Here is a 17,500-nt window from a genome sequence, read left to right on the forward strand (position 1 = left end):
TCTTATCCTTCTAACACAACTAAACATTCTGGTAACATTTTTCTCATAATATTACAATTTTCACCATGGCTAAGTATATTTCTGACTTTCTCACATAAGGAAATACCCTTTTTTAAATCTCACCCAGTTAAACATACTTTTTTAAATTTCACCCAGTTAAACATACAGTACTTTTTAAATATCACCCAGTTAAACATACAGTACTTTTTAAATCTCACCCAGTTAAACATAGAGTACTTTTTAAATCTCCCCAGCTAAACATACAGTATTTTTTAAATCTCACCAGTTAAACATACAGTACTTCTTAAATCTCACCCAGTTGTAGAATGGCATTCATTTCACATTTCTAACGTACTCAAACGAGCTTATAACGCTTCTCAACGAACTGAAACAGCTTCCCACCATTCCTTACACACCTAACTTTACTTATTATATATTAATAATTCAACGTACAACATTCTGTCACTGAGCTACACGTGTTTTTTAAATGTGTGAATGAACATGCTTTTTACTCTTCTCGAAAAGTGAAAATTCTAACATTTCCCAAAAAAACTATAATATACTTATAATATTCCCCACATAACTATCACAATTTTTTTTTATGATTGCATCTCAAACACAAACATATCTTACTGCTTTTAAAATAACGATGTTAAATATTTCACAAATCTTTTACGCTTCTAAATTTCCCTAACATTTCACACTTCTCACTTAATCAAGCACACTTCATGAACCTCTCACATAACTAACCATAAATTTTACACTTTGAGCGTATCTATGCATACTTGCGTAAAATCCCCACCAAAAACTTTCTAAACTTCTCACACTCCTTGAGCATAATTTTCCAATTCATCATTCAACTATTTATATTTCATTCATTTGTACGCTACCTAGAAAGCTTTCATTTCTCAATTTCACAGTTCTCTAGACACTAATCATACACTTCATAATTCTCAAGATATTAAGCATAAGTTTCACAGTTCTCCAGACACTGGGCATATTTTTCACAATTCTCAAGAACCTAATCACACTTTCCACAATTCTCAGGACTCTAAGCACTTTTTCCAAAATTCTCAAGACCCCGGACATACTTTTCCACGATTCTCATACACAGCATTCTTTTCACAATTCTGAAAACAAAGAACACTAATCCTATTTTTTCATATTTTTTTCAGGACATTTACACAAACTTTCGCAAATCCTCACACACTAAGGAAATGTTTCAAAAATCTCATACAGTAACCATTCTTTTCACAACTCTCTAGCTACTAAGCACACATTTCTTTTTCCCAATTCTAAAGGCATTAAGCGAACTTCTTACAATTTGCCTTTCACGGCGGGGATTTCCTACCAAACTTAATATTATCATGTTCTTAAAAATATATTTTTCTGATTTATTTTTCAGTCAATTGACTTTTTACATACCATATCATCTATACACTCACGTCTAACCACTACGAAACACAAAAACTATTATCCGTAGTAGCTGAGATATTTTACAAATACTGTACGCTAACCATCTTACACAGGATGAATTAAAAAAAAAAAAAAAAGCAGATTTTCCCTACAAAATTAACATCCTATTTTACGCTCTTCCAAAATGAAGTCAACCGATCTCACCTCTGCAAAGCGGCAAACAAAACTCTGAAATAATACCAACCAAAAGCAGCCAATCACCACCTGGAACACTTCCGCTTGGCCCCATCCCTATTTGCATCAATGGAGGCAAGGGTTTATTTGGTTGCTCGAACTAACAAGAAAAATCCTCTTTTATGGTGTATTACGCAACACATCAACAGCAACAACATCGGCAGTACTAATAATAACAATAATAATAATAGTACTGATATAAAAATACTATCAATGGTGTAATGAGTGATTATAAATACAGATAGCAAAATAGCTTTTCAGTGGGAAACATTTGCACGGCGTTTTTCCTGAGGTAATTTTTTCTTTCACCGCGAAACGTTGCTATTTCTAGACTGCAGTACTTGCCTTACGTCCCTCAATATCGTATCTTAACTGCTATACTGCTCGCAATATTCTCTCTCATTCTTAAACATTTATTTAATCTAATACACACAGACGACGTTCATTATTTTAAATAAAATTCCTGCAACTACATTTTTTGTTAGATGATTTGCTACACATTTTCTTAAATGTAACCATACGCAAGAATTATTTACATATTATTTAATCATATTCAATATTCCGCAGAAATGTTATGTTCCCTTGAAAGAAAAAAAAAACGAGGAAACGGACAGTGTAATCATGGCGAACGTGTAATTAGACTTCATGTGTCGGTAAAAAAAAAATACAAAAACTGACATGAAATACAAAGTTGGAAACGTAAAAAAAAAATAAAATTATCATGAAAATTGGAATCAAATACAAATAAAGTAGGTACAAATACATATAATTTAAACATGACAATCTGAAATGGTACTGAAATATTAATTAGTCATTGCATAGAAATATAATTATGAAAGATAATTCTCACAATGGCAAGACTGATTAGCTAATCCTCTGATGAATGTCCATGAAAGTCCTTAATTTGGAATACGGAAATAGGATGAGAGACTTCAAAACATACGATCCTCTAATGAATGCCAATGCTTTGGAATCCTGACGTGGGATTAGGGGCTTCATCCTTTGGACTCCTAATGTAGAAATTAGGACTCCTAATTCCTAGATCCAGGAACGTTGACAATTTATCTCTTGACAGGATTCGTAACATAAATTCCAAAGTTATTAGGTTTGTGTTATGGAAATAAATTGAAATGAACAATGATAAGAATAATGATATTCATTAAGTTTAACCTTGCTTTTTTTTATTCACGGCCACATGAAAAAACCTTTAATATATACAGTAAACATGGACATGTTTGTAGAAAGTACCGATGCACTCATACACCAATCTCCAAACAGGTGATGGATTCTTTCGCTTATCTCCCAATTTTTCAACAGGTGTTTTTGGGGTCTGGGATTCAATTATAGTCGCAACAGGTTGCGACCGTTTTTTGTTTCTTCTTCTTTCACAAACAAGGCCGTCCTGAGCACACACATACACACACACACAGCGGAAATACTTTTAAAAGCGAATGTAATTTCGCCCTCCGGGGACAGTTTACGAAGAGGGCGCCCTTCCACACACCCGGAGGAACGGGGGAAATATATTTCGAAGGCACTCTCTCTCACTAAGATTCACCCGAGAACCATTTTTTCTCTCTCCCGAAGAAAACGGCATTGCATGCGAGTAAAGCTTAGCAGCAGCGTTACTGGGGACGGCAGGTGAAAGACTGTGCGCGCCCGGTCTTCTGGAGTCCAGCTTGCTCGTTCGCTCTCTCTCTCTCTCTCTCTCTCTCTCTCTCCCCTGGGCCGAGAGGTACGGGAGGGGGAGCTACCGGCTCACACAACAATGTCTGTGCGAGGTTGCTCTCGATGCATTTATGCAATGCATTTGCGTATTAATTTACTCAAGCTTTCGGTTTGGCTAATTAAAACATTTTGTGTTCAAACGAGTTTCAGAAATTTTGGAAATGGAGGCTTCCCAAAGGCGTAACAGAAAACTAACAGTCAGATGAAAATCCAATCACGATGCAAATGAATGGCGGGGAATCCTGCTGCTTAAACCATAATGGTGAATTTTTGTTTCTTTTCCTTAAACAATTTCAAAATGTTTCGGCTTTTTAAAGCACAACCGACTGGAAACTTAGTAAATTTCCTAAAAATTATAACGAGAGCTTGTAATTCGGATGATACCGATGAAATTATCATCATTTTTATTTAAAATCTACAAAATTTAGAATAATAAAAAGTCTACTAGAGCATTTGCGCACTTTTTAGTCCTTACAGTTTGTTTCCCAGCCTGATAAAAATTTATCATCTGATGATCAGAATCATACCCATATATATATATATATATATATATATATATATATATATATATATATATATATATATATATATATATATATATATATATATATATATATATATATATATATATGTCTATATATACACATATATACAGTATATATATATATATTTGCTATATGAAATGTGTGTGTGTATATGTATATATATATATAATATAAAACTTCCCAATACCAGCATAAACACATATTTGTCAAGTCGAAAAAAAGTGTTGAACATGGGGTTATATACCATGCATGCCTCGTAAAATTCTAAGAGTTTCTGGCATTTGCATCAAATTTTCCGCACAATGGAAAAAGTAACACACCATAATGTGGAAGGACTAAAAACAACGCAAAAATGGGGTATCTGAATGTGTTGGGACTTATTACAGATTTTCATTTGTTCATCAGTTGAGAAAAGTATAAAAGGAGTTTCTCACAATTAATTATTAATTACAATACAGATAAAGGGCTTAATAATACTATGACTATCAACATCTTTATAACTATACATTTTTACTATGATTGACGCCACGCACACTATAATATATACAGTAAATATATAAACATATATATGCACACATGTATATATCCATGCAAAGGAATTACAAACTTTTGCGTGATATCAAATTTGTAAGTACGCCGGCAGGAGAAAATGAAAGATTATATTTTCTAATTACGCTGTACCTCGAAAATGTGTGACAATGACACGAAAGCACTTTACTTAGTCTTCATTTTCCCACTCTTCCGGCACAGTGGTATATATATATATATATATATAATCACTATAAATATATATAGAATATATATATATATATATATATATATATATATAGATACAGTAGACAGAGAGATAGATTAGATAGACAGATAGGTAGGATAGATAAATAGATAGATATAGATAGATAGACAGACAGACAGACACAGATAGATAGATATACACATACATACATATGTATTTGTGTGTATATTTGTATATATATATGTATATATGTATATGTATATATATATATATATATATATATATATATATATATATATATATATATATATATATATATGCTGCATATATATATGTGTGTGTGTGTGTGTGTGTGTTGTGTGTGAGTGTGAGGATAAACATTTTAAATGCCGTTCTTTAACAGGAACACATTTTCAACCACTGTATATATAGGTTAAACCTATACTCTGACAGAATAGCAACTTCACTAATTATAAAAAAAATATCTATATGTATCTAAAATATATACTGAAGAGCGAGAAACTACAACGGGAAACGAAGACTTGCTTAAACATAAATATTCTTTTTAATACGATTTCTTTTTGGCTTTCAATCAGGTAATAATACTCCGGCATACCGCCGGATGACCTCGAACATGTAACATGTAGCGCTGCGCCCGACAACGATGACATTACATGCAGCCTCCCATGTAGCCGTGGATAATTCTATGACGTGAAACATGTTCTAGAAATTGAAGTTCTCATACCACCTTTAACTACCGACGGATCCAGTATCCGTAACAGGATATCCACAGATCTGATTATACATTCGAGTTGGAATAATTACATCTGTGCACTCACTATCACTAAGTATCTTTGATATACATAATATATATATACACATACATACATACATACATATATATATATATACATATATATGTATGTATGTATGTGTATATATATGTATATATATACATATGTATATATAATGTATATATATTATACATATGTATTTAATATGTATGTGTATGTATACATATATATATATATATATATATATATATATATATATATATATATATATATATATATATATATATATATATATATATATATATATATATATATATTTTCGAGGGCTGTATAAATATAAATATCCAAAATTAGCAAAAGGGTAACAGCCAGATAAACATCAATGGGGAATTGGACACAAAGACTTGTTAAAATAGAAGGGACAATTTATTCTGACGTTTCGTAAAAACAAATTACATTTTCGAGTGCTGTACAAAATAAATAACACAAATTACAAATAGAACAATTAAAAAGGACAACTTAAAAAACAAAACAAAATCTCTATCTGTAAGCAGATCTGGACCAGCCTATTCAGTGGCAATGTTCAGACTGAATAGAAAACGAAAGACTAAGAGAGGTACAGTGTGCCGGCAGAGGTTTGGCTGTTTAACAAGGGGACGAGTCGTTTAACCATTATCGATTCTAAAATGGTCAATTCATGGCTGCTGGAAGCTCGCCCTAAAACTGAAAAGTCCTTATTTTCAATGGAAGTTTTACACATTCTAGAATGAATTCTAATATTCGAAAACTCTGGGTTTGTAATTTTACTGAGTGTCCTATAGCTTACTCCACGATGAGTTCTATGCGTACTTTCAGGAGTCTCCTGGTGAATCCAATTTAAGTTCTAAATTACATTTAGGACACATATAGCTATACACTCACCCGGAGGACATATAAGGGCATAATATATACATATATATATATATATATATATATATATATATATATATATATATATATATATATATTAACTTTATTGCGTACACAATTGTTCTGTGCATTAGTAGAATTATTAAAGGATGACTATTCAAACTGGATGGAGTCAATGGAGTTTTTTCAAAAGTTTACAAGTTTTTTTGAAAACAGTCCACATTATCAAGTATCCGTACGGATATTTGATAATGTGACCGTTTGTCCAAGAAAGCTTGTAACTTTTGAACAAAAACTCCATTAGATACCATCCAGTTTGAATGAGGTCCTTTAGTAATATATATATATATATATATATATATATATATATATATATATATATATATATATATATATATATATATATATATTTATATATATTGCATTCAGACAAAACAAAAAATAAAATAAAGATAAGTTGCTGTTATAAATACCAATAAATCCCCAAACAAGCCAGATAATGATAATAAACTTTGAAAGAGAAAAATAAAATTCCAAAAGGGAAAGTCAATTAGTCATTAGCATCAGACTCATCAAACGGTGGGTTAAGTCGGCTCAGATGCCGGATTAAAATGATCATCTGTATCACTAAAGTATTTATGGCCATTTAGTATTATAATACTGGAAAAGTAAGACAAGATGAATATAATAACAGCTGTTGTCATCATCACTGTAATCTTTATTACTGGTGATAATTTAACTGTCTGTATCATAATAAACAATACAGTAATAATAACCAGTGCATTATATCAAGTACCGCCGCATCAGTTAATGTTATGTATAAGATGATTAGTGGATATATAGTAGTTCATGTCAAATTACCTGGTCAACTCTGAAATGCACTGTCAAGCCAGTCTGAAAGAATAATTAAAATTTAAGTGCTTCAAGAACATCTCATCTATATCTTTAAGATCCTCTATTCGGCTTATTCCTGACCTAATACATTCGTCGTCGCAGTTGAAATGAAGATAATTGGGAGATGACCCGTGTCTGTTCGTTTGTTTATCTGTCCTTCCGTCTACAAGAAATGTAGGAGAGTTAATGATGCGTTTCAACGGAATCTTGCCGAGGGGTTAGCTAATGGCCATGGAAGAGTGTCTGAAGATTTTCGAGAGACTTCTTTATATTTATTTATTTATTCATTCATTTATTTACTTCAAGGCATCGTCTGTCACTCCCCGGTCGCTCTTTTCTGTCCAATTATTCTGTTCTGTAGAAGCTTAAAAGATTAGTATTTTAATTTGTTCCACTTGAAAGTGTATACAGTAAATCGCCATACAAAATTTAATTCAAAACTTACAATACGGTTTCTAGTTTTTGATGAGGATGATAATAGAGAAAATAATTTCAATAGCATTTAGCATTCTAATGGAGTAACCGTTTTATTCCAGCTTCTAGTTTCAGATGATGATGAAATCCACGGCTAGCACAACTCCAAACACGAGAAATGTATTCATGCAATTACTTGTGGCAAACTGAGTATAGCATCAGAAATTGGTGGGAGTGGTGAGAGGTCAGCGAAAAGGCCCACAGTCCAATTACACGAAGTAAATGCTGACATTATATATATATATATATATATATATATATATATATATATATATATATATATATATATATATATATATATATATATATATAATATATATATATATACACAGAGTATATGTATGTATATGTATATACATACATACATATATATACACACAGAGTATATGTATACATATGTATATACATATACATATATATACACACAGAGTATATGTATGTATATGTATATACATACATACATATATATATTACTTCTGCGCAATGACAATGCTTTACTGCAATCCACCTCGAAGTGAAGAAGACGAAAATTATATAAAGAACTCGGCAACAGTTTCTTTCTCAAACAGATTTCTTCAAAGGCGATTTATTGTAAAACATCCTAAAAAATTGGTAATTAAGAAAGGCCTATAAAGTGAGGAAAAAATACATTTGGCAGCTACTTAAAGAGGTAGCTAGTGAAATTGCCGTACAAAAATAAAGCGAAACACATTTGATTAAGTTCTTACTTCTGAGTTCTATACGGCACTCAACACGCCTACAATTATTAAAGAAGGAAATAAAAATAAAATCACTTCCTAATTTCAAATAAAAATAAATCATACACTTCTCTAAAATGTGTTTTTAAAAAAATTTCCAGGCAACTCGCTTTTAAATTTCTCATTCAAAAGAACATAATACGTGCACACTTATGTCCATTAAGAAAGCCTAATATTCTATACAGACTAGAAAAATAATTTACCATCTTCCCAGTCTAGTTTTTTTTTTGCATACCTTCCAAGTTAATCTGTCATACACAATAGGAATCCTTAAAAAATAACTCTTATTTCCCTTGCACAATTATTTATATACCTTTTCACTCTTCCAAAACGAAGTCAACGTGTTAAACAAGCCTCTGAAAAACTCATGTCATTAAACTAACCCATGGCTATCTTCAAAAGAAGTCAATCGTCACCTGGGAGCAAGTTCTTCTTGGTCAAGATCGAACTAGATAGAAAAACCACTTTCAACACCAGAAGTACTTGAAACACTTCATTAAGCAAATACCATGCGTTTATCAGTTACCTTATAAATACCATTACTTGCTGCCGCAGTAGTTATTACTGATTACGGGTTGCTGTTTTGTTCTTCATTTTGATAACGACAGTCACGTCATCACCAGAGCTAGAGATAATACTAGTGAGTATGACAGTTCCTAATAATAATAATAATGATAATAATAATAATAATAATAATAATCATAATAATAATATGTATGTATGTACCCCAGTGTTCTACTGCATCTTACACGAAACTGCTAAGGTCTGCCGCAAGTCGGAACGGCTATTGTTTTAATTATAAAATGACTGCTATTCCGTCTGGTCTTGGGGCACGAATGAGGAGCGATAACTAACTCGAATTACGTAAAGTTAAATACTTTCGTACCTCCAAAGTTAAGTTATTAATTTCATGTGCGTGTGTGTTTGTTCGCATATTGAGGACTATGCAACTAACGCACACACGTTCAAAGACGTCCGCATTTGTCTTTCTCTTTTCTTTTACTAAGGACAATATCAGCGCACTGTACAAGACAGTAACCTATGCTCTGTGTTAACAAGTCTAATCACTGAAATCACAGTCTTTTCCTAACCAGAGAGGATTAATTTTCCTCCAAAGTAGCGTGATTTACGCAAATTCAAAGCAGCCTTACACTAGCTATGATCAAAGTTCACTATAATCAACAGGCCCTTCCCCAATTTGAGAGTGACCTCTGCTTAATGAAACGTCTAGAGACGGATCATGGCTCCCTGGAAATCTGTGTCAAGCAAGTTCCACGCACGCTTATTGGGTCACGATTCAGAGTCCACGGTAGAAGCCAGACATTCTGATTCGCCAGAAGTTTTGCCAGTAGGGCAAATACTTCGTCAAATTAATTGGGCACGGTTCAAAGACCACCTTGATCAACATGCCTTGCGCTACTTTGACACATGGACAGCCACTTCGTAAAAACAAAACCTTTGTGTCCTCAAAGTTAATTGACAATTCTAAAGGTCTGATGAAATGAAAAAGTTCTGAAATATGCAACACAAGTTATTATGTGTACATCACACATCTATTGGATTACAATTATAAGGTAGACGAGGAGAGAACTCGTGCAAACAAGCGAGTTAGGCATAAACGTATGTTTATTACAAGGGAAAAATATAAAGCAAAACAACCGTTTTATGCAAAATTCCACACAATGAACTATTGTGCAGTGTAACAATGTCTCTCGTACCAAACAGAACTGATAGCCAGAACAAAAGGGTGCACTCTATAAAAAAGAACAAAATACAAGTGTGGCTGAAAATAAAATACAGTGAACGATTTATTCATCCGTTTGAATGCTAGCGTTGCAAAGTTCTAGCATCTATCAATGATTCTTTATCGAAAACAGCAACTATTTCATTCACAAATGATAAAATGTACTTTATTACTGTAATTGTTAATCGAAAATTGGACGAAGTCATTCTGAATCCACTGCTTCTGGATAACTTCAATTGAGAGAGAGAGAGAGAGAGAGAGAGAGAGAGAGAGAGAGAGAGAGAGAGAGAGAGAGAGAGATTAATACGAAGTAATGAAATGGATGAACGCACATGCATGAATAAACACTTCAATACATAAATAACAAAGAGAGACGGGTTATACGTAATGACGCAAACATAAATAAGAGAGAGAGAGAGAGAGAGAGAGAGAGAGAGAGAGAAAACTAATCACCAGACAAATAAACTCACATACATAACAAAATAAGAGAGAGAGAGAGAGAGAGAGAGAGAGAGAGAGAGAGAGAGAGAGTAATACAAAAACTAGTCATGAGACAAATAAACTTACGTGCATAATACAATGAGAGAGAGAGAGAGAGAGAGAGAGAGAGAGAGAGAGAGGCGCCTGCATTCGTACCCTGAGCGTCCAACCACCTCAGTCAGAAGTAATCCAAATAAACACGCTGTTACACACGATTTAGTTCTACAGTAAACACAGTTGCCTCAAGTGCCTTTAAGAGTTTAAATCCTCGACTTCACAGCAGCTCCATCTTATTATCCATTATTCATGAGAACGTGATGCTGCTTAGCTTAATCTTCACAAAGATGAAAATCCCAAATGATCCCCAACAAGCAGCATTGTACCGCTCAACATTATGGAGAGGCAATTTGATCTCTATTTACATTTAATCGCTATTTCACAGAACTCCTCGTGGTCTTCATAATCTACAGCAACGTTATATTATAATTTCTGATCTTCGTTAAGCAATCGTGTAATGTACGTATGTATACTAACACATACATACATAATATATATATGTACATATATATATATGTATGTATGTATTTGTGTGTGTGTGTGTGTGCGTGTGACGGACGGATCCAGAGGGTGTTAAACTTGTGATTCTCATCAAGTCCATTTAGGGACGGCATCTAGATCCATTCCAATGCATAACCTTACTGTGATCCTCCACAATTTGCTTACCAACAATGTCACTGGTATCCTAGCTTGAAATAACAGTTCATCGTTGTTTCGCATGGTGGAAAATAAATGTAAACCTCCCGGGAATATTTCCTAATGACAAAGCAAAGTTTTTTCGGCTAACCTCAACTTCAAGCCTTGCCCGTTTATGTTTGACGATTTTTTTTTAGCATAATACGATAAATTACAACCGTTCTGATTCGAAATGGCAAAATCAGCATCCTAGCATGAAAACTATAAATAAACAGACTAGTCGATGAAACCAGCGACAATTGAGTGTAGTTTGGTATTACAGCAACAAAGAACAAAAACACAACATACACAGAATACTCAAAATAAGGACTTACAACTTACAAGCATGATTATACTCTACGTATGACTTTCGAGCAATTAAAACTGAGAAAGGAACATAGGTTATAGTGTATAAATCTGCAGTATAAACATATTAAATCTGATAGTTTGGAAACTCCATTACTATCAATACTTCAAGCCTCGTTGCACCAGCTATTCAATAATTAAAAGTTGGGTAATCCGATTTTCGAAGGCTGAAGCCTCCTGAAAGATATTATTATTATTATTATTATTATTATTATTATTATTATTATTATTATTATTATTATTATTATTATTATACAGTGGTTTAAAAACGTTACTTAATCATAAACTGGATTCTCAAAAGAACTTGCACGAAGGATTTACTCCAAATGCAAGGTGAAGTTAAAGGAGTTGAACGGTAGAATGAGCGTCTAAAAAGAATGTGCATTGCTACCCTAAAGGGAGTTAATACGTCTATTGATTAATTTGTCCTGTCTCAGATACTTTGCCTAGATATATTCATTTATTATTAAAGTCATTCTTGTAATAAAAAGTTGGTTCAAATTGTCTTAAAAATAACCCTTTTTAGCGACTAAATCCAGTCTTTTTTATTATTATTTGGCAATAGTAGCAATGGTTATTGAGAGATAAAAATGAGCAACTAATAGACTAAATAAAAAAGATAAGAGAAGAGTATTATTATTAATGCCAGAGAGACAAAAAAATGAATAAATGAATATAAAAATAAATGCCAATATGCCAGAACCCAAAACTGACTTCATTATATAAAAAAAAAATATATGAAAACAGATAAATAAAAACATTACAAAATAAGTGAGGCAACTAGAAAAAAGTGAAAATAAAAAGAAACAACGTACGAAAATAGAAAAAATGAATAAACAGAGAGAAACGTGAGAAAATCCAGAAATGGGAGGAAGCAAAAATGATTTCACGTGACACATGACGAAGAGCAGCGGGACTTGTTAGTTCGGTTCATATTCTTAGGTTCCCCTCTGTCCAGGGAAATAATATTTGTTAAAAGTATATTTTTGTGAACAATGGTTTGGAAATGATGTATTTGTTGGTGCGTATTCCTAAACCTCAATTCTTACTCTAAGATATGCAAAAAAAAAAAAAGATACGGTACGTCTTCAAGGGGAATATGTCAATATACATTTTCTAACAACTTCATAACTTATGATATATATATATATATATATAATATATATATATATATATATATATATATATATATATATATATATATATATACTGTATATATATATATATGTGTGTGTATATATACATATATATATATATATATATATATATATATATATATATATATATATATATTATATATATATATATATATATATATATATATATATATATATATATATATATATATATATATATATATATATATATATACATACATACACACACACGGTGAAAAGCTTGAAAGGATACGTATATAAATACCCAAACACACACAAAAACACATATATTACACACACACACACATATATATACACATATATATATATATATATATATATATATATATATATATATATATATATATATATATATATATATATGTGTGTGTGTGTGTGTGTGTGTGTGTGTAACTAATGACACGGCCTTCAATTCTGTCAAATTCACAATTTCAATAAAATAGCAGCTGTTTATCGTGTGGGTTACTAACATTTCCACCCACGGCGTTATGGGATATTAATTTTAAAGATTTCCAAAAGTGACACTTATAGTTTAACCCATCGTGGGATGATTACCGAATTGTCAACGTCCAAGCCTTTCATATTAATGGTGAGAATTCACGGTTAATTGTAGTGCCAGCGCCTCTTTAAATTAGCCACGTGCAACTCGTTTAGCATTCATATTCCGCTCCGGTGCCATCATTTCTCTCCGTTAATTTCTTTTAAACTAAAACTGGAATTCCATTTTACGGATGGCACCTTAATGAGCTGAATGACTATTTCCATTACATCTTGTCATAGCATATCCTGCAAAAGTTTTCCGTCTTAGATTACACTTGTTAATGAACACACACAAATCTAAATTTAACTCGATTATTTCACGGCAGTCGCTATTAATTTTAACATATTTTTTTTAAAATAACACGTCTACTAATCCTTAAGATCCCCTCAGGTGTACAAAACGTCTGACAGCTCAGCCAAGAAAGGTTCGTTTCCAAGACCTAAATTTGATCTAGGTAAATCAATCAGTTCATTGCGTATTGTGGTGTGGTTCTCAATAGATATTTTACGACGTTGATTTATGGTTTGTAAAATGCAGCAACGGGATGTTCTGATGACTTACGTTCTAAAGATACTATCATGGTGTAATGTGTAAAAAGAATTAAGCTGTCAAATACTAAGAGTAAACAGTCCCAATAATTTGATCGATATTCACGACACAACGTGAATATCTTATTAATAATAATCTTTCCCGCAATAACAACAAAAGCAATGTGAGGAAGAAGAAGACGAAGAAGAAGAAGAATGGTGGGAAGGAGGAATGAGGAAAAGGTAATAATTAGCGAACAGACCATCTAAAGAACACACAAACAAACCTAAAATCTTCTCCAGTGAAAATAAATGATAATGAAGTGTAAAATGAAATGGAAGCATAATAAAGCAAAAAGAAATGTGGAGGTTCACTTCAACATACAAAATAAGAGAACAACAAGGAACAACAGGTATTTTATAATGCAAGGAGACCCCAATAAACACAAATATATTGAAAGATATTCAGACTTTTGATTACACTGTCAGGAATGTTGGGAATACTTTCTAAATTACATTGCAACACTCTTCAAGGGAATTTTATTATTGTCAGCTGTTAAGAGATCGCTGAAGAGGTGAATTCCAAGAAAATACATTTACAAACTATCCTTTGTATAAATAAACTTTTTTAGTTTAATTTGAAAACACTGTGGTGTCGGGATACAAGTAACATTCAATGAGAGAGAGAGAGAGAGAGAGAGTTTGGAAAAATCTTGAAATATCAAATTATCATCTATCTACTGTACATTTAAAAAAATTTGTATATCTAATTATCTCACTTCTATTTAATTATATTCACGTTATTTATCATACAATAAACTATAATGAGTAAACATATGGTTATGTACATCTATTTCACATTTGTTCACTTAAATGATCAGCATGTAAAGTCGTAACATTCGTATATTTAAATGCCATATACATTCATTTATAAACTTAACAAAGGGATTTTAATCTTGACATTACCAAAACCTAAAGTTTAGCTTGGAACAAAATCAGTTTTATTGCTTTTAAAATCGAAGAGCCAAATATGAACAAACTGCAAACTGTTACCAGTAATTCTACAGGGCGTTGTTTAGCTCGAAATTTACTACATATTTGCTATTATATTCTCATGCGATTATTTCAAACAGGTGTACCAAGTGTCAGTGTGGTATGCATACCAACACAACACACACGTATCCCTTATTACGGCAACAACCAGTTATGTTAAAATATATATACATCCAGAAATACAGAATAACACACAATATATACATATATATACATATGTAAACACACACACACACACACACACATATATATATATATATATATATATATATATATATATATATATATATATACGTGTGTGTAATTGTTCAATAATAAGTCAATCAAGAGTAAAGGGAAAATAGGGTTTCCGATAGTATGAGAGGCAAAACCTTGAAAACAATTAAATAAGTTGTGGCTAATAAACGTTTTCCTTAGTGTTATGAACTCAGCAGTACAAAAGGTTCTAATGCATCGGTATCCTAATCAAGAGCATTATGTCGCCTTTTAATATAGTTATATATAGTATATATATATATATATATATATATATATATATATATATATATATATATATATATATATTATTACTAAAAGGACTCATTCAAACTGGTGGTATTTAATGGAGTTTTTATTCAAAAAAGTTACAAGCTTTCTTGGACAAACAGTCCACATTAGTATCCGTACAATGAGCAAACGCATAGTCCGGCTGTATTTATATCTGTGTGCTGGGTACTTTAATCCTATATCCGCCTAGCTCTTCCTGTGTGACTTCCACCCTCTCTTGACCTTAATTCTTTCTCTGATCCCTGGTTCCAGATGTCCGTTTTCGTGTGTTCTTCTTTGCGTTTTCTTCGTTTCTTGCTACTGTGGGTATATGATTTTTCTAGATATGCTGTCTTCAAAGCCGTTTCCCGGTGTTCCCCTGCCATCGTGTTGTTGGCGCAAGTTATGGCGTTCTCTACAACACTGATCTAGATGTTTTTGTTGGTGTTCCTGTACAGAAACCTCACATTTTCCCAGTCTATTCTGTGATCATTTTCCAACATTGTTTGGCAACTGCCGACGTCTGATTATAATGCCTTATGTTCTGCAGATGTTGTTTGCTTTAAGCTCTTTACATGATTTACCAGTTTCACCATAGTACCCTTCTTCACAGTCTAGACACGCTGCCATATAAACCCCCCTCATCTCTTTCCCTCCGACTTTTTGTTTCTAACTATTTTAACTAATGGTGTTTTTGTAGCTGCCTATCAATTTGAAATTATTTAGTCCCATGTTGATGGGTGCAATAGAGTTGTTGTCCGAACTGTACTATTTCTTTCCTACCAAATGTTGCTTTCAATCCTTTCCTCCCCAAAATAGTTTTTCCTTGCTTTGATATGCCCACTCCCACCAATACTTAGGTAGCCTAATCTCCTAAACTTCTCCCTCAGGTAATCAACTCTTCGTCTAAAAATTCAGGACTGCAAAATCCTATAAGCCCTGATGGCCAACCTGTCATTAATCCTATTTTTTATTTCTTTCCTATGACTGAGAACGTATGGCGTGTATGAATTGGTGTGTGTCTTCTTCCTATATACCTTGAATTTTAAATTTCCCCTACCTCTTGACCAGGACATCCAAGAAAGGAATTTCTCCTTCCTTCTCTTCTTTAATGTGAACTTGATGTGTTCCATTTAGTTTATTTATGTTTTTCTAAAAACTTGTGTAGATCTTCCACTTTCTCCCTTTGTAAATGATCAAGATGTCAACGTATCTTACCCATTTTACGATATTTAAGTTCCTTTATTTACTTTGCCAATTCTTCCTTTCAAACCATTCCATAAAGATATTGGCTAGAATTGGTGAAAGACTTGAACCCATGGCTACGCTTTTTTTTTATAATGGTTTTCGCCCACTTGGAAAACATTAACGCTGAGGGTCACTGTTAAGACTTTTATTAACGTCATGATCTATAATCGTATGTATAGACCCCTCCTCCATATTCTTTTTATTATTTCCATCGTCGTCTTTACTGGTACGTTAGTGAACAGGGAAGTTACATCCAAACTGCAAATTTGCAGTCTTTTACGTTAATTTTGGATAATTCGTCTATCAGGTTCATGTTATGTTTTAAATGCCCTTCGGATACTAAGCCTCCCATTTTCCCATTATGTTGACAGAAATTTCTCCAGCCTCCTCTGCGGTGATCTCGTCGATGCCACGATCGGTCTTAGCGGGCACCCTTCCTTGTGGATCTTAGGCTACCATAAATATATGGGATCTCTGGACTTTCCATTGATTTTACTCCTATGTTCTAATAGGTTCTCCAGTCATAGGAAAGAAGGTAAAGGATTAATGACAGGGTTGGCCATCAGGGCTTATAGGATTTGCAGTCCCAGAATTTTAGACGAAGAGTTGATTACCTGA

Source organism: Macrobrachium rosenbergii, chromosome 12 (genome assembly GCF_040412425.1).
Source record: "Macrobrachium rosenbergii isolate ZJJX-2024 chromosome 12, ASM4041242v1, whole genome shotgun sequence".
NCBI classification, from domain to species: Eukaryota; Metazoa; Arthropoda; class Malacostraca; order Decapoda; family Palaemonidae; genus Macrobrachium; species Macrobrachium rosenbergii.